We start from the raw sequence: 22,481 nt of genomic DNA, 5'->3' as shown, positions 1-22,481 counted from the left end.
TAAACTGCAGAACAAAACAGAAGCAACGAAGTATGAGCTGAAAGAAGTTTTCTTCACAGCATGCTGAACATACTCATGATTAATTAGTTTCATTTTCCTCAAGTGAAAAAATAACTCTGCAGTCAAATAAAACTGCTTAGCTTAGGAGTCAATAAATGCAAGTCAATGGCAAATCCATGTTGATGACACAAGGTAGGTTGTGGGTGTTTTTCTATCTTTGATATTCAGTGGAAAAAAAAAAAATCTCACCATAGGTCAATATTTGATAGCAGATAACAAGCATGTGTTCTTACTTATTAAAAAATTGTCTAACCACAATAAATGTTATTATCCAGTTCACTTTTTCCATGTATTTTTGTGCTTCCCTGTCATATGCATTTAATGTATTCTACTGAAAGAAACTTAGTGTGTAGATGCAATACAGAGTAGCACATAAAATCTTCAGAAACTAATATCCCAAAGGTTTTAAGAACACACCACAGTACAGGACAAACAAACAAGTGGCAACTTGCCACTCAGCTCAGAGTTCAAAGGAACAAGTATTGAAAAGGTAGCTCTCAAAAACCTCAAAAATGAAAGAATATATTAGCTTTCCCTAGCTTTTTTACCCAACAGAACACTTTTGATCCCTGTCCATAAGCTTACCACCAAGGACTACATTTCCTGGATTCAGCTATTTGCTCAGAGGGTGAGGCAGCTCCACTCCTCTCCCTGTCACCATAGCACACTGAAGCTGCACTCAAAACAGTTAAAAGGAGGAAATAGAATCATTGCACAAAGGCGTTTTTTAAAGAGCAATCTGATCTCCACTGAAGCGCTAGGCTTCAGAAATACTAAAAAGTACAATTAGCTGATTAAACTTTTAATTAGTCTGTTAGCAAAACTCTGTTCATCCTGTTTTCAACAGCAAACTTGTTTTAATGTACTTTGAAGGATCCTAAAGAAGAAAATTTAAATTTAACAGCAAATGTGAATTCTCACTCGAGTTTCAAAACAAGTGGCTTGGGCACTTATAAGCATTGCTACTTTAAACTTGCAGAAAGATTTAGACTTCTGAATTGAAGTGATAGGAATTTTTCACGTATTCCACCATTCTATAAAACTTATTACAACTACCAGGCTGGCTTCAAATTTTCTCAAACCTAAAGCAAAACACTGACAGAAATCTGCTGGGATTTCTGGCAGAAATTACTGGTCACAGAGGTCCTGGTAGGGTCTGTTGTCAAGGTTGTCTGAGGCAGGTATCTGGAGCATTCCCTAGATACCCACAGTGAAACTGGCATTTTGAAACTGATACTGTGGTTATTAAGTCTTCAGATACTTTAGAAGTGGTCTGGAATTAAATAGTCTGTGGTCAAAAGCTGAGGCCACTTAACTCTGCAGCTACTTCTACCCTGTAAGCAGATTACTGAGACACAAAAATTAAAGCATGCAGATGAATTTTAAAGATATACAAGAACTATAAGAAATATTTTTCCCTGGAGATTTGGCAGTGGAAAATGTTGCTAACTTGTCTGTTTCTTCAAGAGCACGTCCAGCAGATCCCATCTACTATAGAGTGATATGTTCTCACAGACAGAAAAGGAGATTGCTTCAAAGCTATCAGTCAGGGCTGGCTACAGAGAAGTATCCTCCTACTCAGCTGTTCTCCAGAATCATCTTTCCAACATGTAAATATGAACAAAACATTAACCAGAGAATTAATGAAAATAACTCTGATTTATAGTCCATATCTGATTTACACACATACCTTCTATTGTAAGAAAACAAGCACTGAGAATTATTACCCTTTCACTTTTTTTTTTTCTACCTCAGTAATGGCACAGAAACATTGCTAAAGGCTGTACCAGGGAAAATTCTGGGTTTTTTTGTGTCCAATACCACTTGATAGAACAAATCAAAGATATGAAACAGTTTGAAATTAATTGCCTCAAAAGGAGACACCTTCACACTGTAATATAGAATAAGAAGAAACTTTACCTGGAAGGAATTAAGGAGTGGCCTTTTAAGTCACGATTGTACTAATTCATGGAACAGATAGAAATTTCTCCTGCTGGCAGAGTTGGTCTGCATTCAGGAATGGATGTCAACACAGGAAAAGTCCAGTGTGGATGATTAAAAAATGAACAGAAATATGTGCATGTGCCAGTAGCATGCGGAGACAAATAGTCCAAAGAATGCTCAGATGACATTTGACGTTACCAGCACATGATAACACACTGCATTATATTTAAAGACAAGAACCAGGATGACATGTCTAAGCTTCCAGAGCTCTTCATGTTACTTGCTCACTTAGCTTCTAGTATCCATCCAAAATTAACCTTAAGTGTCTCCCTGTACAAGGGTAAAAATAGGAAAAAGAGGGAGCATCTGCATATTCGATCCCATGACACCACTGACATTTTACTAATTTTATGAGATGAATAAATGAAAGGGGTGACTTCACAAAAGTCATTTTGATATAGTTTAGAGGTATAAAGCTAAACTTAGATTGGGCAAATCAAAATCATTCTATTGAACTTGTCTTGGCAATACCAAAACCCCCCAGCAGTGGTTAAGTCACCTTGTTTGTTAAATACAGATGTTTCCTGCTGAAAAAAAAAGAAAAACAGAAAAAAAAGCAACCCAACTTATAATTTCTGTATCTATGACCAGTGTCACTACAACATGCAAGAGAGGATTCTCAAAACTCTGTGTATGAGTTTCCAATCCTGACTGGAAACTGTGAGGAAAGCTCTCACTTCTCTCCTTTTAAATGACCTAAAGCTAGCATTATTCAAAAAAAAAAAAATCATTGGAAGATACTTAGATATCATGGTTGTGGTGGCCACAGTAGGTACTCGAAGACAGTTAAACAGGCTTATTGACTATTACATAAGTTCTTTTCAGAGTTTGTCATTTCACACAGAAGAAATTACAGGGCGGGGACATGGAAAAAAATAAGCAAAAAAACAGAATCTAAGGGAAAAGAGAGCTCATTGTTCCATTGTCCCAACAAATCAACACGTTGAAATAACATTTTGTTAGAGAGCTCCCTTTTTTCTCCTGCAAAGTGAGTATTATTCATATTTATCTGAAATCTATCAGGTCAGCGTGAGACACAATCAACAGAGAAAGACATTTTGGAAGGACACCACTTGCTGCATGCTCCTCAGTTTTAGCTTAACCAGTTTGGTCTTCATTCTGCTCTCTGCTGGGTATTCAGAGAGCCAGAAATGGGCTTTATTATTCCAGAAAGCCACACATCTCCTATGTATGGCAGACATTTAATCTTAATGGATCCCACAGAAACTCCATCAAGATACTAAATAAGAGCAAGGGTAGGGCTGTCAAGCACTACAGATGAGTGCTCTGGGAGCAAAGAACAGCTCATCCACCATGTGTCATGGGCTTTTCAACATATTTCCATCTTTCCCTGGGATTAGTTGAAGAATGGAAAGGAGAGTTTGGCAACCAAATATCTGCCTCTGCTTAGGGAGAACTAAGAAGAATGAGGAAGGATTACTTCCCTTATTTCATGGGCAGGAAAAATCATCCATCAGAATGACAAATGCAGTACCTTTATAGGCTCACAGCCATTCTCTGAGCAATTCCGCGGTGCTATTGTGAACTCACAGCTACTTTCCTGTTAATCTGCTTTTAAAAACCTCAACAGCTGCTGAGAACACCAATAATAATGCTTTTAATAATAACCAAACCTTATGCAGAAACCTTATAGCAGCCTTCCAGTATCTAAATGGGGGCTACCAGAAAGCAGCTAGAGAGGTTTTAGAGGAGCATGTAGTGATAGGACGCAGAGGAATGACTGCAAACTGAAAAAGGAGAGGTGTAGATTAGATGTTAGGAAGAAATTTCACTATGAGGCTGGTGAGGCACTGGCACAGGTTGCTCCAGAAGCTGTGGGTGCCCCATCCCTGGAAGTGTCCAAGGCCAGGCTGAACGGGCCTCTGAGCAACCTGGGACAGTGGGAGGTGTCCCTGCCCATGGCAGGGGGTTGGAATGAAATTACCTTTAAGGTTCCTTCCAACCCAGGCCATTCTGCGATTTTAATATCTCAAAGTACAAGTAGGTTGACTCAAACACTAAAAGGGGAATGGCACAGGAGGCCCTGAATGCCAGTTTGTGTTTGTAGGACTACCAACATGAATGGATCAGACAGTTTAAAAGAATGGATCATGTCACAGGGCTCCTGAAACAATGAATGACCAGAACCAAACAGAAAGTGGGAGTAAAAAGGAATTCTTATGTTTTCATCAAGAGCCATGAACAATTCAAGGGCACTGTCAGGAACAAGACATGTAAAAATACTCATGTGGAAATACCAGGAAAGAATTTCAACTGTTGGGTCAGGGAGTTTTTTTCCAGCCAAGACAGAAGAGCAGGAGGGGAGTGTTGGCATTTAAATTTATAAAAACATTGAACCTTGTGATCTTTGTTGCTATATTAAACAGAAACTATAGTTACTTCTCTGAGAAATCTTTTGTGTTAGAACTCAGTAGATTAATAGGATGCCCAAACTAATCTGGGAGTCTAGAAACAGGACTAAGTGGATATTCTCAAAAGACTGTGTTTCAATAGACCTCTCATGCACTGGAGCTTGGATAGGAATATAATGACTACTCCACTTCATCATCTAATATCTGTTAAAGACATTTAAATACTTCCTTAGTAATATTACTTCCTCTGGTTACAACAACTGCAGACTGAGACGTCCTGGGAAAATATTCTCTTATCTATAGAGCCTCTGTTTTTCTGTTACTATGAAACTTCTGTCCTTCATTAACATTCAAATCACCTTCTTTCTCTGCAGCTGGTGGAGAGGCACTTCACTTTTTTGTCCTAGCAGTGATATAGCAGAACCTTTAACCAAGAACAGGATGTGTCTGGGATCACCTTTAAAGTTTGTAAACTCATAGGTTTTTTAGAATCTTGAAAGGCAAAACAGAGAAACGGTCCAGGAAATAGCTGTAATTAGGAATCATCCTTTTCTTTCTTTTCTCCCTGTTTTTAAAACTGTTGTTTCAAATAAACTGGCCTTAAATACTGCATAGGAGGCTATTCCAGGAGGTTGTTCTGGTGAGATATGTATTTGCTTTCTTTAAAAAAAAAAGTCTCAAAAAAATGCCACTTTCCCTAATACCAGATAACCTCTCCCTTCCACTCACAAAATACCAAAAATTGTAAACCTACATCTTTGAAGAGAGAAAGAACACTTTAGGACAGCAGAATTGAATACTTCTTTCAGCTTTGCTAGGCTTAGAAAGCTGTTTTGCAAACAGACTTTTGCAACACTACCAAAGAAATCTTTGATCAAATTTGTCAGAGAAACTAGAAAATGAGTTTGACTCACCTAACTAATCTAGTTTTCAGAGAGATAAAGGCTAAAACAGTTCTCTTTAGTAATACCACTTATACTTTCCCTGGACAGAATTACATATCTGTAACATATTTCAGTGATTTTCATGTGCATTACTGGAAGGATAAAAAATACTTATTTTATGGTGCTAGCTAATTATTTGGGAACTCCTAACCTTAAGAGGGTTAAACACCAGTTCTCAACATTTTTGAGCATTATCAAGGATGAATATTAAATTATAAAGACAAAGTTTAATGTATATAATATAAATACCATTTTCCACAAAATAAAGTTTTAGTTTTCAGTTAGATAAAACACAAAATATTTCTAGACCCTGGAACTTATATTATACTACTTATGGAACTTATATGATACTACTTATAGCTATGTTCTGTCACCAGTCCATTTTAATTTAAGAAGTTCACTCTAAATTGCCAATTCTATTTTTTAACTGCAAAAATTCTATTTTATCCTGTTTGTAATATTGCATTTTTTCACTATAGCCATTAATGGTAATATTGTGATTATATTAACAATGAATGGTCAATTACTTTTACATCCCTGTTATTTTTCAGTTTGTAGAATTAGTACAACTGGTTAATAGCAGAAGGAACTTGTTTTGTTGCTCGCTCAGTTTTAGAGTTCCTACTTGGGAGTAAAACAAAAACTTTAATTGAATCAGAGAAAATAATTAAAAACAAAAAAATCTTAATTTTCTTTTTGATATGTTTCTGTTTGATTATGACATTCATTTGTCATAGTCTCAAAATTTATTAAGGCTCCAATTTAATTAACTTACAAAAACTGACCTAAAAATTTTTTTAAAACCTGTCACATTTTGAAAGAAATATCAAATTACTGTATTCAAGGTAGTGAAATTATTTCTTTGATGAACACTAAATGCTCTATTGTGCTAGATGGGAACTGCATGAACATATCTTTTTTTTTACAACTGAAGCCTTATCTGAAAACAAGCCTTTGGCACATACTTATTGAAAAATGCTAAAAAGGGAAGAAACATGTATAATTCCTATAGCAAGTAGAACCTGGAGAACCATGTACCATTTAAAAGCAGTAAACGTTTCCTAGTGAGTGTGGGTAGCTTGAGAGTTATTAACATGTCAGTAGTTTAAAATGGCCCCTACTGAATGGTAACACAAGTAGCAGCAGTTGTTACTACAACTACTGTATTTACAATTGTAATAATTGAAAGGAGCGTTACAGCCATTTGTGGTTAATCCCTCTTTTGGGCAATAGAATTTGCCATCCCTTCTATGATTATAGCTCAAAAAAAATTGTTAATTTATCAAAGATTAAGAAAGGAAACAGAGATGAAATGCACTCCTCATAGCCATAAAACCAGGAGCGACCACCACAGGTCAACCTGCCTGGACACAAACACTGAATGACCTTGAAGAGCTTGCATTTTCTTAGCTCATGAAAACTTAAGAAAAATATCCTCTCTCTGCCCCAAAGTGGAATGAATCTTAACAGCCACCAAGAAGAATGTTTAGGAAAAATACATCAGAGCATGGTACTTACCCCAGAGACTGGAGACTGGCACTAACTCTCAAGGAGAAGCAAGTGCATGGAAGCTGATCCCTCCCATCTTCACCAAGTTACACCACCAAATTAGCCTCCCTCCCATTTGCAGGTGCTGCTCCCCTGAATGCTAATGCCTATCACATGTGCTTACAAGGCAAAGAAAAATCCCCTAAATTTCATTGGGCTGGACAGAGCAATATTCCAAGAAGCAGCTGTTGTTGGTAGCGTTCAAGTTTATTGGCAATCCTTATGAAACTACCCCCAAAACACATACTGTGTCTGATCTCATGTTAAGAAGGCTTTTCTCTAAAGAGTATTGAATCACTTTAATGTAGATTCTAATGCTGCCTTGCTCCGCTTTCAAGGTAGCCAGTAAATTCAGCTTTACTACTCTACTATAAAGATGTGAAAGAACTGTAACAGCATCTAAAAATGAGCTGTTGCCACTATACTGTTCAGTTTAGAAAACTCTAAACTGAATACTGATGAAAAATGTTAATGATAGTTTGCTGAGTTGCCAAGAGAAATGAGACAAGACAATTCACTACATTTTTGTTATAAAATGTAAATTAAAACATCCTAAAGAATCTGCCATAACTCCAAGAAGGACTGAAAGGAAGATCTAAACAATTTTTTAAAAAGAGCTATCCAGCAGCCATACTTACCTAATCACAGTCACAGCAAAGACCTCAATATTCACAGGATTTTAACTCCTGCAAAGTCCTGTCTATTGCAAGGAAGGATCTCAAAGTATTTAAAGCACCTTGCTGAATTAAGGCCTTAATCACGTATGGATTATACACCTCTGAGCAGTTTGCATTAGATCACCAATACAGACTCAATAGACTGGATAGGATGGTAAATTCAAAATGCTGTAATAGTGTCAAGGGAAGTTTAGGTTGTATATCAGGAAAAGCTTGTTTTCCTGACTTCCAGAGGGTGCCTGGGCACTGGAACAGCTCCCCTGGGCTGGGAGCACAGCACCAAGCCTGCCAGAGCTCAAGAAGCATTTGGACAATGCTCTCAGGCACATGGTGTGATATTTGTGGGTGTGATTTGTCCTGTGCAGGGCCAGGAGTGGGTCTCAATGATCCCTGTGGGTCCTTTTCAACTCAGGATATTCTATGATTCTGTGTGAAATGTCAGAAATGCCCCCTGAGCCTGTGATCCTTTAGCTGTGAGGCAGTGGCTTGTCTCCTTTATCACACCCATGTCTCTGACCCTGAGACTGAAAATGAATACTGTCTTTCTTCAGTAGTGATAATGAAATTATTTTACAGCCCCAGCCCTTCCCCAGACTCGGTAAACTAATTCCATGGCATGACCTCAGTCCTACAACTCACAAATGGCACAGAAGGTACAGAGAAAAGGCAGAAAGGAGAGGCACTGTATCCCCTGGCATCTCTGCGTGGCAGCTGGTGAGAAAAAACAAAAAAATCAGATCACTGCCTAGAGAGTCTATTGGCAACTCTCAGTTGCATCTGGGAACAATGACCCATCAAAGCTAACTACGCATTGTTAATATCCCTACCTAATCCAGGCAACGGGAAAGAAAAGTGCAGAGTGCCCTAGCAAATCCTACAACCTTCCAACTCACTCACATCTTCACTTGCCTGGCTCTGGTAAGCAAATAAGCAGCATTATTGCAGCGGTGTCCCCAGTGCTGCCATAAACATCATCTGGGGCCAGGCTGGGGCTGAGGGTGCATTCACTGCTGCCAGAGGGTATTTATTCCATATTCTCACAAAATACAGAGAAGCCAAGGAGGCTCCATTTCAAGCTTCCACCTCACTGGTCTAAGAAAAAATTAACGTGGTGCAGAACTTCCCTGCAGTGATATACTTGGGTCTGGGAAACATGTTTCTGAGGGCTGGATTACGATTTTTGGGATGCAGAATTTTCGAGCTATTGGGTTCTAAGCCTGCACAGTCTTAAGCTTGCAGCTATTGGCATGTTTGACATTTTAAACTATGAAATACCAACCTATTTTGAAATTGTCCAAATCATTAGTTGTGGAATTTTCCTAGCACTTCATGAATACCACTGTTAATTGGGCAATTAACTCGAAACTACAGAATATGCTGTGATGGCATGATATGATATAAGCCATGTAAAAGAAGGAACAGCCAAGCAACTCAGTATGTTGAAAGATATTAATGAAGTGGCAAAATCTGCCAGAAAAATAATAATGGGTGATTTTAACTACCCCAATATTAACTGGTTGAATAACACATCTGTACATGGTTTGGAGAAGCAGCTTATTGATACTATAAATGGCTTCTTTTTGGAGCAGCTCCTTCTGGAGCACAGAGGAGGAGGAGTTCCACTCAGTTATTAATTTGTGTGTGTGTTTGTGTAGAAAGCAAGCATGGGTGTTCTGCTAAGCAACAATGGCCATGGGACAATGAGTTTGAATCTGGATGATGAAGTATTTCAAGTGGTAACCAAATAGTTAATGGCAGGTGGGTGGGTGAGGAAAAACCCATGAACAACAGACATCTCGAAGGGATGGCTGTTTTGGAGGAATGAAGGAGTTTATTCACACACAGAAACAAAACACCAGAATTAAAAAGAGAAGGGAGGAAAATATATTTTAATAAAAAGGGCTAGGTTAGCATGTTTCTGGGGTGAAATACAAGAATCTATGAGGTCTTAAAAAATAATTCTCTTTGAATGTGTGAACTCTGCCTAAATGTTTAAAACAGTGCATAACACTGATTATTGTTATAACTTACTGCTCAATATTGTACAATATCAAACAAAACCATAATACAAATGGTGGCAATCAAAATGTATAAATTCTGTTTTAAAAGTTACAGGAAGATAAATTATTATTTTTCCATAATTATTCAAGCTGACCTGCAAGGAGGACACATATATGTTATCTAATGTACAAATCTGGAATCTGGAGTAAGAGCATAAAGGTCTTACGACTTTTTTGAGAAATTTAGCAAAAAAGATAATGGAATGTGTGTGGTTATGCTTCCCTCATCATCCTCTCAATGGGGGGGATCTTTTACTTCATTTTACTTTGCTTGGCTTCAGATTCTTGACCTTCACTCTGATCATTTCAGCAGATCTAACTGTAGTTGTGTCCTATCAGTGACCAATTCTTTCTAAGAAATTGTTATATTCCAAGCTAGTAAAAATTTGAATAGAAAATATTCAAATTTTCTTCCTAAAGTAGGAATTTCCTATACACAGCCAGTTTGCCAGCTACTCTTTCCTCTTCACTCTGCTGCCCTACAAGACTTTAGATCTTCTGCAAGACCATGTGTCAGCTCCTGAAAACAACTTTGAGAGAAGTTTTACACTGTGTGAACTTTTTCATTGGGAAAGGCTGAAGTGAGTGATAAAACTCATGTAACCTGCTTTGTTTTAGCTTTGGAGAATTGGATTAATTACTCCTTGGGGCTTTTTGGCTCCTGCAGGGAGCATCTCTGAGACCAAGTTTCAGAGCCAGGATTATATTTACACAATTAAGTGTAGACTTTGAATATTTTATGATGCACACTACTGAATCCATCACATGCATGTATTAAGAACAGAAGCTGCTCCCACTTACTTCAAATTGATTTTACTCAATGTCTTGTTAATGTGGACACACAAAAATATCAATTCCTCATCACTGCACATGAACTTAAAATACTAAAAGTAAAAAATTATTTCAAATTTTCAAATTATTTGTATTTTAATTATTAATTAAAGGATAACCAAGAAGAAAAGAAAATTATGGAACATTTTTTTTGAATGCACTGATTTTTAAAACTGACCTTTGTACTTTATCTTATCTTTAATATCTTTAAGTAACATTTTTAATATGGGCTTCACTTTGATCAGCACTTTTTAATTAACTTAAGAAATGTGAGTGTTTTACAGCACAGTCTTTATCAATTTTTTTAATTTAGCTATTAACAGTTATGTTTTACCTTCAGCAGACCATTATCAGATTCCTATCGAGTCAGGCTTTGGTATATACCAAAATCTTGATACATCTAGCAAGCAGTTAACCTCTTACTCTGCTCTCTCTTGTAACTGTGATTATGATGAATGAGTGGTTAGTTCAAAGCAATTCTGTTTTATGTCAATAAATGAATCAAACAGCCATTGGTATATGGGCATTAGGAACACAGAGAGAAAAAGAAGTTGTCTGGGGACACTTCATAACCCTTTCCCTTGTAAGTAATATGATTTGAAAAGTTGATGCTGACATCAACTGTTGGTATTGTTCATCTCTACCGTAGAATAAGACATTCTTTGTCTTATTTACGTAAAATGAGAAATACTGTATATAATTTATTACTCACAGCATGGCTTAGAGAAAATTCTCTTTACAGCTTTCCTGAGATGCTGCACTGTAGTTATTAAATTACTGGAAACTTTGGGTTTGCGATGAACAACCATTTCTTCCAGAAATATTTGGTCTCTGTAAATGCCAATCACTTACTGAAAACCTGTCCAGGTATGGCTTTGTGGAAGTACTTTGCTTCTGCATTCCTAATTGGGCTTCTTAACAGAAATCCTTTCTATTCCACTCTCCCAAGCATTGCACACAACTTCAGCAGCATATAGAATTGTTTGGATGAGGATTTGCATTTTCTTGCTTAGCACTTTTGCAAAGGGGTTTTTAGACAGCAGATGGATCTAGAGCATTGCACGGATCTCATCCAGCACACATATGGAGCAGCAGCAGAGCGAGGAAGCCCCGCTCACATACAGAGCATGACAGCCCTTGGAAAAAGAAAAAGCATTTCTAGCAGCAGCTCCACTAAGTGGTTCAACTTTCACCAGAAAGTAAGCAAAGACAACACGTGTGGCCCCTGTCTTTGTGCAGTGTGTCAGGAGCTGGTTGGAGGGTGCTCTTGCCCACACTGGTGTCCTCATCCCAGCAACTGCTAAAGAGTCTTATAGCCAGAAACCCCTTGGGTTTATGTGAATTAAAACTGTTATTCTGTTTATTTTCTCTTGTGCCATACATTTCTTTCTTCATAAAGAACTGAAGGAGATGTCTGTGCTATGCAAAATATCAAAATCCCAAAAGTAGCTTAAATGCATTACTTGTTTATTATAGGAAAAACTGCCTAAAATGAATACAATGCTTTCACAATACAAATATTCTGTGTACTCATTCATTTGTTTACTTATTACCAAGAAACAGCCTGCATGGTCAGCAGAGAAGCAGCCAAAATAATGTCTGCTGCACTCGGAAGGTAAAGGGGAGCTCAGATAGGAGCAGGTTTCTGTGCCAGCATCAGGCAACAGACTTTCCTTCTATTAGAGCTACAAGTCCCCAGGTGACCTCCCACAACCAAACAGCTTGGGATAAAATCCCACAGGGGAGTCCATCAGACATCCCAGTTGGAAGCACAGGCTGGGGAAAGAACCTCAGATGCTGAAAAACAAACGGGACTTGTGGTATTTGAGCTCTGTGCTGTTCTCAGCAAAGGAGTGGCTCAGCCACCTTTCCCCCGCCTTGAGTCCTTCCCCACACCTTCCTCTCCTCAGGTACAGCCACAAAACTCCAGATGGATGCAACAATGCATCCGTCAGATCCTCGCTGGCAAATGTCTTTGGGCACCAGGTTTTAGCTGAGCATAAAGAAATGCTTTTCCCACCTCCACTTTCTTTCTACTCAACTTACTGTCTCTGAAGAACATCTAAAATATGTACATTTAGGAAATTATTCTCACACAAAAAATTCTTCAAGGCGGTGTCTTCTTTTTTATTTATTTACACCACATGTTATATACTGGAAATTTGTTTCTTACTAGAAATTTTGTGTGTTGCAACGCTTACATAAAAACAACAAGACAGGGTTCCACAAGAAATCGATTTTATATTCACCATTTATAAAATAAACCCAGGAAAAAAGAGCTTCAAATTTCTGAGGGTCTAGTTAAATTATGTTTTAAAAAGATTATTTTACACTAGCGTGTCACAGTGTCAGCTGGAAAGGATGCAGAAAATAAAGGCCTCTGGTACCTGCAGCACACACGTGCCAAAAAAGGTGTGGATGCTGCAGCAAGAGAGATTCTAGTTAGGCACCACTGTCTTAATAGGAACTTTGTTGTCTTAATAGAAACTTTGAAACAGCCCTTTGTAGAAAGAGGTACATGATAAGCTGGCAAACATCTCCTTGATCAAAATGCTGATTAACACCCTGTCTTGTGAAAAGAAAAATGGAGACCAGCTTTTTCAGACTTGGGTTCTGTATATTGTTTCTGTGGAAAGTAGAGAGCAAATATTTTCCCAAATATATTAACTGTAATCCAGTAGAACATCACATGTTATCAATTAAACCCATAAGGTAATAGTACCAAAGACATATGTCTTCATGTGCTCCAAAGAGGCTGTGCTTTCTTTGAATTGTTATACAAACAGTCACAATTAAATAATTTTTCTCCTTTTAAATAAGCTGGTAGAAATACAAAGCACAAATCCATTTGGTCAGATGCTCCATGGTGTAAATAGAAGCACTCTAAATTAAACAAAAAAGAGTATAAATGTTGCCTTAAAAATAAGACTGGGGAAAAATATCAAATATTGAGTTTGAAGAAAAGCATACTTCTTTTAATATGCTGATTAGAGTAAGTGTTTGAAAAGATAAAATTTACCTACCCACAATGTCAGTTTTGTTGTGTCATAACGTGTGTGCATGTGTGTGTTCCCTAAGTGCTTCTGGTTCTGTTCTCAAACCTTCTTAAAATAGAAATCCTGTTGTTTGTTTTCAAAGAAATTTGGTTTCATTCCCAAATAAAATTATATTTTTTGCCATGCCTTCAACACAGGTTTTTCTCTATAGAGCTCAAGACACGGAAGTTTCATTGGCTTTAACACCCCTCATTTCAGGTTTTATTTTTCTCACTCTGTGTTTTCACATTGTAGCCAAGCCACAATAAAATGTTTACACAGAAACTGAACTGCTAGTAACAAGATGTATCTAATTGCTGATGTACAAGCAAAATTGGGTTAAAATGCTGTGTTATTAAATTATATTTATTTTGCCATTTATATCTTTAAATAACTATTGCAGTTTACTACTGGACAAACCTACTTGAGAAGAACAATTAAATAAATTAAACCACGTTAAAACCACATTCTTGAAAAAAAGGTAACCTTTAGTTAGGACAATTACTCTGTGGGCATAAAACAAAAGCACAAATGTCACATTTTCCATGAAATTTACTTTTGTATGAATCATCAATCCTGTTTTCCCCTGAACAAAACTAGCCAAATATGACCAAAAAATCCCAAAGTTGCCTGAACTGGATGATCCAAGTAATTACATGTTACAGCAGAATGCATCTATGACAAAACTTTCAAAAATTTGAGGAAAAAGTTATTATAGCCCCTGGTTGAAATAGCTTTGGTACAGACCTATAGCAGCATTTAGCTGATCTTGCTCTATTCCCATAAAAAATCTGCAGAGTTTCAAAGATCAATCTTCCCAGCACTGATCTGCACTCCTTCCCTTTGGAGTACAGATCAAACAAACACGCCATGAAAACATGCCCAAATATTACAGCATAACATGAAAAAGGTATACACTCCTCATTTGCATTTTTTAAATACTGCTTAGAATTTATTCTCAAAACCCCTTATACAAGCAAACTTCTTGCCTTCCATGCCAGCCCCCAAAATTCTCATCTCCTCCTTTGCTTAGGGCCTGGATGGACTCTGGATCAGGCCCTGATCCTGAGTCCATCAGCTTCCATGGTCACCTCACATACATAAGTATTTATTATTATAGTATTTGCAGAAATCAAGTCTTTAAATGGAAAGGTATCTCAGGTCACAGCCTGGCCTATTAGTCTATTTTATCCATCTCATTTATGACACTGTACATAGTCCTGTTACTGAATAATAAGAATCTGTATCTGCCTAAATCATGGACAGAGTATTTGTAAGTTTGGAAAGGTACAATAAGAGATTATTTAAGATCTAAGCCTGTATTACTGCAGAAGCTGTACTTCAATGTTTTTCTCAGTATGTGAGGAACACAGGGCTGAATCCATCAGTTGTACCTCCTACATTTCATTTTATTTTCAGTTTATGTGAACTTAAGGTTAGCATATGTTTCTAGATATATGGTGCTAAACACTGGAATGACTCATTTCAGCAGAGAAGAACAGCCAGCACGGTGCTGGCTTCTCCCAGTACTCATGTCACTGTGGCTGAGGTCTGGGCTGCAGAGGACACCAGTGACAGGCCAGGCTGTGGCTCATCCTTTCACGCAGCCACCACCTCAGCTTTGCTGCTCAGGCTGCTGAAACACGTCCCAGCTCTCGTGGCCACAATGTGCCAGGTGTCTCAGCTGGGCTAACAGCCAGCGTGCAGGGGTGGAATCAAAGCTGCCCATACCTCTCCTGGAAGTTTAGGTACTTACTGGATTGACCTAAACACAAGGATGCTTTTCAAAGTACTTTTTTACATCACTTTACTGCAGCTCTTTGTGGATGTCAGTCGAGAAGAGCAGGACTCAGACCAGCAGCCCAAAATATAATTGCTAAAGCCCTTTCTGTGTTTGTAATACTACCTGAACATGAACAGAACAGTACTTACAACTTCCCACCCAATTAGCTTGGTACACAAAAATTTCACCATGAAACGACCACTGAATTTATTCTTTGGAAATATTACTTTTCCTTGGAGAGTGTGCTCTATATTGAGGTATAAAGAGCTTCTCTTTGTATGGATTAATATATTACTATTTCCATTTATAAAAGAGGAAAATTAAGAAAAGAAACTGATTGCTTAAAAAAAAATAAGCAGTAGCAAAGCCAGAAAGAAAATAACAAATTCCTCACTCTCAATTCAGTAATCACTTTATATTGCCTTCTCAGAACAATTTTTCAATGGTAATATTTGTTTTTAAACTGCTTATCTTATTTGATAATATTTTCTTTATCTCTGACTGAGAATGTTCATTAAAAAATGCTGACCTGTAAATGAAGGAAAGTGCAAATAGAATAGCAACACCATATGTGAAAATGAACATTTGTAAAGAGGAAGGGTTAGTACAAATTGAACACATTTCCATATTGAGAGGAGAACCAGCCATATTTTTTCCCTGATGAATGCAGTTTTGTGGACATCTTTTTCCACAAATGATTGAATAAATATTTATTCATAAACTATATTTGTGACTTAAGAGAACAAGCTGCATAGATTGGTTTTATTTATCATCATATGTGAGGTATTGCAATAATTTATATCATGTCAAGTCTAGAGCCCATTAGATTTTCATTATTATATTTGACTAAAGCTGAGGACCATCCCAAACAGCAATTCTGAAAGCTTTCTATTTGTTTTATGAATAACTATTTTCCTCCTGATCCTCTCTCTGGCTTTCCCTTTCTCAAAGCATTTCTGTTTAGGTGTAGCCCCATTTGATGTATCTGAACTTGGGCATACTCTGAAACGCGTTCCTGAGCTGAGGCTCAATGACCACAGTTTTGCTGAAATCATAAAGGCCAGATTTCTCCAAGGGATATTAAAATGCACTCCTAGTTCAGCAGATGCTGATCATCCTAGTGCTTCCTCAATAACACACATAGCATTTTCCCTAAAAGTCCTGTCTGTCTTGAGTTACAGCCCCAGTTCTTTTCTAGAAATTATTTTCATTGCAAAAACACGATGCAGTGGCGTCGTTGGCAAGTGCCATCATTGATGTGTTACTGTAAGCTGTTCTCCCATCATTGTTATTATTACAAAAACCAAAATAAAGTTTGAAATAATAATATTTACTGTTAATTCAGTATTTGTAGCTCCTCTGAACAGCAGAAGCAAAAGTTGGTAGCAAAAAGAAATCTACCAAAAGTTTAAAAGTAGTGAGGTCAAACTCTTGCTAAATGAACATGCTAAAACTGCAATACAACAGTGAAATTTCAAAATTTCTTCCATTCCCCATGTCAAAAGAGTACTAGAAAGATGCACATAACAAGGAAAAGAATAAATACTTACAAATACACAAGAAAATCAGCCCCAGCTCCCAGAAATCACTGGTAAGTTGCTTTTGAATTCATGAAACTGACCTGAAAATATGAAAGGAAAAAAAAAAAAAAGTTGAAACAAAAGAAAGTCCAGAGCTGATAAATGTTGTTTTTTTATTGTTATGAAATAGTTACCATTTTTAACCATGAACCGCATGAAACAGAACACAAGACTGTTGTCACACTTTCAGCCAAGTAATTTACACAGAATTTGTTTCCAGGAAGCCAATACCAAGAGAAACAATTATTTCATTGTTCTGCATCTCACACCATAGCAACCCAGTCCATTATGGCTTCTAAGAGCTGTCATAAATGCAAGCATGGTTATCTTTTAATAAGGAAAATAACTGTGAGGGGGTTTCTGGCTTGGAGATTTTTCTTTTTTTATGTTCTCAAGTGTTACAGAACACATATTACTTTTTTTTTTTAATTTAAGTAGTTTGTTAACAGCATTTTGCAGCTTACCTGGTGTAAAATTATTGTTTAGGTCATTTAATTGGAGCCCATCTAAGGCAAAACTTACACAAAGAAGAAAGACTAACGATTTTGTTCTCTTATGGTCTAGATTCCAGTCAGAAGCTTAGCCTAAGTACAATGCAGTCACTACAAGGCATGATTAAATCCAACATTCTTTTTCCTGCATACCCCTCAGTTCTAGTTGGAAAGGTAACAGATGCAACTCAAACCCACAGAGCTCGCCTTATAAAATTCTTTAACTAGCACAATGACTCACTTTATGCCTCTAAATATCCATGGTTTCCTCTCTCCAGAACCCCCATGCATTAGAAGGTAGTTCAGTAGTTTATTTTTATTGTTTGGTCTACATACAGCACATTTTTAGTTCTTAGCAAAACAAAGAAACTTTGTTGCACAGCCCTTGTTTTCTTTCCAAAATGTGAGGATGGATATGGGTAACATTAAACTGAAAATAGTAATGGAGCCTGGGCAACTAGTTTAGGTCAAAACCTTTTTGTTCTCTGGGAGCTATCTGATTAATTTGCAGTTCATAAAACAGTGGGTGTAAGCTCAGTTTAAAAACATGTAACTATATTTAAAGATGAAATTGTCATTTTTCTTAGCCCCCAGTAATCTTTAAGAAACACCTTCCCACAACATTTCTGTATCCTAAAGTGCACCAGCCAGTACTGCACAGTGCCTAGAGACAAGGAGAGAATACCAAACTTATCTTGATGCAGAATATCCTCCTTATTTCATACACCCACCCTGAAGTGCATATTATTCATTCCAACCAAGCCCTCCCCCATCCTGAAAGTACACATTTAATTGTGTCTTCTCTCCTGTAATACCAACAGAGAGTCAATAAATCTCATTTGCTCTATCAATGCAGTGTTGTTATTATATATTTTAAAAGCAAGTCTGAATCTCATTATCAGCTGATTTATGCCATTAGTGTGCTTTGGAGCCACCAATTAAACAAGGACAGTGGTTCATAAGGTCAGAGTTAATTAATCTGAAAGTATAAATACACTTTAATGCACACCACCTCATGTTGAGAATTTAGGAACAAAGCACCAAACCTTTATTCTGGGCAAGCAATTAGGGGGAAAGGTTAAACATACAACATTTTAAATTTAGCTTTAGCACTCTGGTAATCTACCAGAGAGAAAGTTCAGGTTGGTAAAAAATCCTGCAGAACAATAGGTATGTGAAGCCTCAATTCTTACAGTGCCAGTGAGGGAGAAGGCTGAAGAGGGCTGGCTGAAGCCAGTGATCCCAAGCCAGTGTGGGCTTGTGGCTCAGATAACACCCCAGAACTGCGAATCAGCTGCAGGCTTATCCATTATGGAGCTGGGCAGCGTGGGGGAAAAAAGCCCAGCCCTGAAGAGCCTGGTCTGTTCAAAATGGACTCATCAGAGCCGAGGCGTCTGTTGCATTCAGCAGCCTGAACAAAACCAACTTTTCCTTCAACCACTTTTGCTTAAAAATTTAATAAAATAATGCAGTCCAGGAAGGGTTCAGTAACACTCATGGTCTACCAACACAGCAGAGTGCAAGGAGAATGCTGAAAAGAGGCTAATCTACCAGAAAGTTATTCACAGTGACATTTCAGGTATGAGGTATCTAGAGTTTACATGGAAGAAAATACCGGTTTCTTATGCCTGGACTCATTTTACCTTGCAAAGTCCTCCGCCCGAAAGAAAGAAAATATAGCTAACATACAGACACATGAGCCATATGACCTAATTAGACTGAGTGGTTGCTAAATACTTTTTCTTCTCTTACACCTGTATTCCTCTATTCTACAGTTGTCATCACTTTTATTATTTTTAGATGTCCAAGTACTTTCTCTTAAACTGAAAATAAACCGTAGTTTCTTATCCACATAAAAAAGAAGAAAAGAAAAAGGAAACTTTCTGTCCATGAAATACTAACACCACAACATTAATAAAAAATTATTCTATTAGCTCAAACCATTTACATTTTCACTTAAAAAGTCTTAAGTTGAACTCCAAGAGACCATACGGGTGAAGATCTGTTGTATAAACATATACAAAGACAAAATTGTCTTTAAAGTATTCTGTAGTTTTAATTGATACAAATTCCATCAGAAATTTCACTCAGATATTTTGCAGCTAAAATGCTTTCAAAAGATTCCGAATACCTGCAATTTCTGCATGTTTAGAAGATTGCTACCATCCTTATTAAAAACTTACTCTCCCAATGCCAATATGAAAGGGGGGAAATAAAACCGTAAGCGCAACTTACACTCTGATTTCAGGCACCTTTGCTAAAGAATTACTAAAGGTAACCACTTCTCATTGACCTAAGAATAATACACAGTCATCCAACAATTTAACAGAATCCTTCAAAATAACTCCATTTTCAAACAGCTAAGCCTTGGCTTGTCTTGCAAGCATATATTGACACCAGCACTGGAAATAAAAAGGATTATGAACATCACTAAATTACAGGAGGACCCTGTTTACCCTATGAGTTAGGAACCAAAAAAAATTCCATAAAAAGCCAAATATAAGTTATAAAATAGTCATCTTTTCACCCTTAATAATTCCCATAGGTCTCAGTCTTCAGTAAAAAAATTCATCAGTTTTGATAAGGAGAAAAAAAAATTACTAATTTTAAAAAATCCTTAATTAAAATATTCTATTTCTTCTAAGACAGAGCCTCTACAGGTAGCCTGTATTTTCTGTGCACAGTCACCAGTGAGTGTGAAGGAAGCCTGGAAGCAAAAAATGGAAGCAGTCATTTAGTAAAAAGCATGGCATCATGTTATATCATTTGAGAATGTGGCCTATCATTGTGGGCTGCTGGGACTAGAATATGTATAATTTAAAAACTGTTAAAAAACTATTTTCAGAATTATAGCATAATGTGAAATGAGAAAAAGGAATAATATAGAAATGAAACTACACATTTAGGGCCTGAATCACACAGCAATTTCACACCCTTAAATGTGCAATATTTCACAATTAAAGCATCATTAATGATGTGTGTCTAGACACAATCACAAAAATGAAGGGGGCAGTAGGCTGATTGTAATGAAAACCTTTGAACTGGATTTCTAAAAAATCTTCCTTTATTCAGGTAAAGGATATTTATTCAAGATGGTTCAATGAAAAATATTTTACTTACACACAGAACATTCTTCATATGTGATCATTTTGAAACAGGAAAGCAAATGCAGTAATTATCCACTACCAGCATATTCCTGCTAGCTTCCCTTTGTTTCACCCCTGTTCAAACATTCAGGGATTGTATTTTATTGCCTTTGCTGGCTTCTTTCTCAAAATCTTTGCTCTTCTTCATTCTTTGCATAGTCAAAAAAAAAAAAAAAAAAAAGAAACCCAAACCAATAAGCAAACAAAAAACCAAAAAACCCAACCAAACCTAAGTAACCACAACATTGTTTCCTATCACTTTGCATTTTAAAGTAGTCCCTCTGCGGTGATTTTCATTTGGATTTTTGTACTCCCTAACAGAGATTGCAGTGATCCATGAAAGAAGGAATCAGAGCACACCACCTGTTCCACAAGTGGTCATTTTAAAACACACATTGCATCACAGGGAGGTAAGAGCCACACCACAGCACATACAGTGTGAAAATCGCTCTCCAAAACTCTGTACTCAGCTGCTGCTTTTGTTACAGGTTTTCTGCTCAACCTTCATCAGAAGTTGCCTTGTGCTTCCCAGTTCCTAATACACAAAAAGGAGCTAGTATTTCTTCCCTCTGTAGCAGTGGTGCTTTACAATTCCACACCCCAGAAGCTGTGATGTCATTATTACAGAAATGAGGCTCAAAAGAAGTACCTAAAATAGGCTGCATCTCCACAGCTTTGCAGGGAGATATGAGCTCACTCTGCCCACACTTGGAGATGACTGGCCACAAACCCACTCTAATCCAGTTTAGCTCTGGTTAGCACTTACGTAAACTACATGACTTCCAGTTTAGAGCAACCTCACATCTGCCTACAAAAAACATGTCAACAAACACATACAGCGATGGTGTTTCTGTAAACTACCTCTTTAAAAAAGGAACCCCATAAACATCACCACTTTTGCCAAACTGCACAGACAGTGGTTCCCTGTCTTTCCCAAAAGGGTATCACTCAGTAGTGGCACATTACCTGGCAATGTTACATTATATAATTGGCTATAAAGTCTCCTTATCATCTCCTCTTTAACAAATAATTGTGTTATTGTGTAAATGTCTTCAACAGGCAGTTCAGGAAGGTTTATCTGCTGTCTGCTTGCAGATCTGTAAAGCACCCAATCACTACAGGACATAAGTAAAGAATACAAAATATAGGTAGAATCACTTCATAAAGTAGCATCAGCTACATTGTGAAGCCTAAAAGAGATTTTCACGAAAAAAGGTATTTCATATCTCCAACAACTAATTTAAATGTATTATTACATCTACCACTAAAATTACACTTGAAAACACCAAAAACATCTAATTCACCGTGCAGATGAAAGCAATACCTAAATATGCATTTATTGCTTCATATAAAAGGCAGGGTGCTAGCGTTCCAGATCTGATAAGCTCTGTGTGCATACTTTCGTGCAGATAAGAACCACAAGACATACACCACGCTGCTTGGAAGGCCGAGGGGAGAGGAGGAACTCCAGTTATAACTCATCGGCTGCAGACAGCACAAGCCTCCTCTGTTGCCCGGGGAAAGGTGGTAAACGCTGCTGGCTGCCTGCTCCCACATCAAGGGACTCAAATTTCCCTGGAGTTCCTGCAGCAGCCCACTGCCACTCACACGGTGTGCTGGGACACAAAAAGCACCTCTGAACTGCCGGCGAGCTGCACGGCGCTTTCACAGCCACAGGCCCGGGCGTTCCTGATCCACGGCACTGCGTGCAAGGAAACAAAGGGAGCTTTCACAACAGGCCTGTCTCTGCAGCATCTCCATGTGCCCATCCATGTGCTGAAGGCACTGCCAGGTCAGTTAAGCCCTGACTGAAAAGTTACAGCATTGCAAGAAGTATGAGCGGGATTCCAAACACAAGAAACCCTTGGTGTTAGAAGGATGGTGCTCTTGGAAGGATGCAACAAGTACAGAGAGAGCTTTACAGCTGATCCAAACTGCACTTCCAGAGAT

The 22,481-nt window shown here is 37.6% G+C and overlaps 1 protein-coding gene across 5 annotated transcripts in view; it reads right to left on the bottom strand.

The window, feature by feature from the left end:
- Nucleotides 1–22,481, bottom strand: part of SOX6 (SRY-box transcription factor 6) — a 369,248-nt gene that overhangs the window by 297,591 nt on the left and 49,176 nt on the right. For 4 of the 5 annotated variants that reach the window (XM_026793117.2, XM_014266735.3, XM_074543379.1 and 1 more), the window contains exon 2: nucleotides 16,865–16,935. The gene's annotated coding sequence lies outside the window, so the exon portion shown is untranslated. Of the gene's footprint in view, nucleotides 1–1,980; nucleotides 5,590–16,864; nucleotides 16,936–22,481 lie in introns of those variants that run through there. The other variant, XM_074543381.1, reaches the window with a different exon arrangement.

This window comes from Zonotrichia albicollis, chromosome 6 (genome assembly GCF_047830755.1).
Source record: "Zonotrichia albicollis isolate bZonAlb1 chromosome 6, bZonAlb1.hap1, whole genome shotgun sequence".
Classification (NCBI taxonomy): Eukaryota; Metazoa; Chordata; class Aves; order Passeriformes; family Passerellidae; genus Zonotrichia; species Zonotrichia albicollis.
Note: the sequence above shows the minus strand (reverse complement) of the source record. Positions and strands in the feature narration are given on the sequence as shown.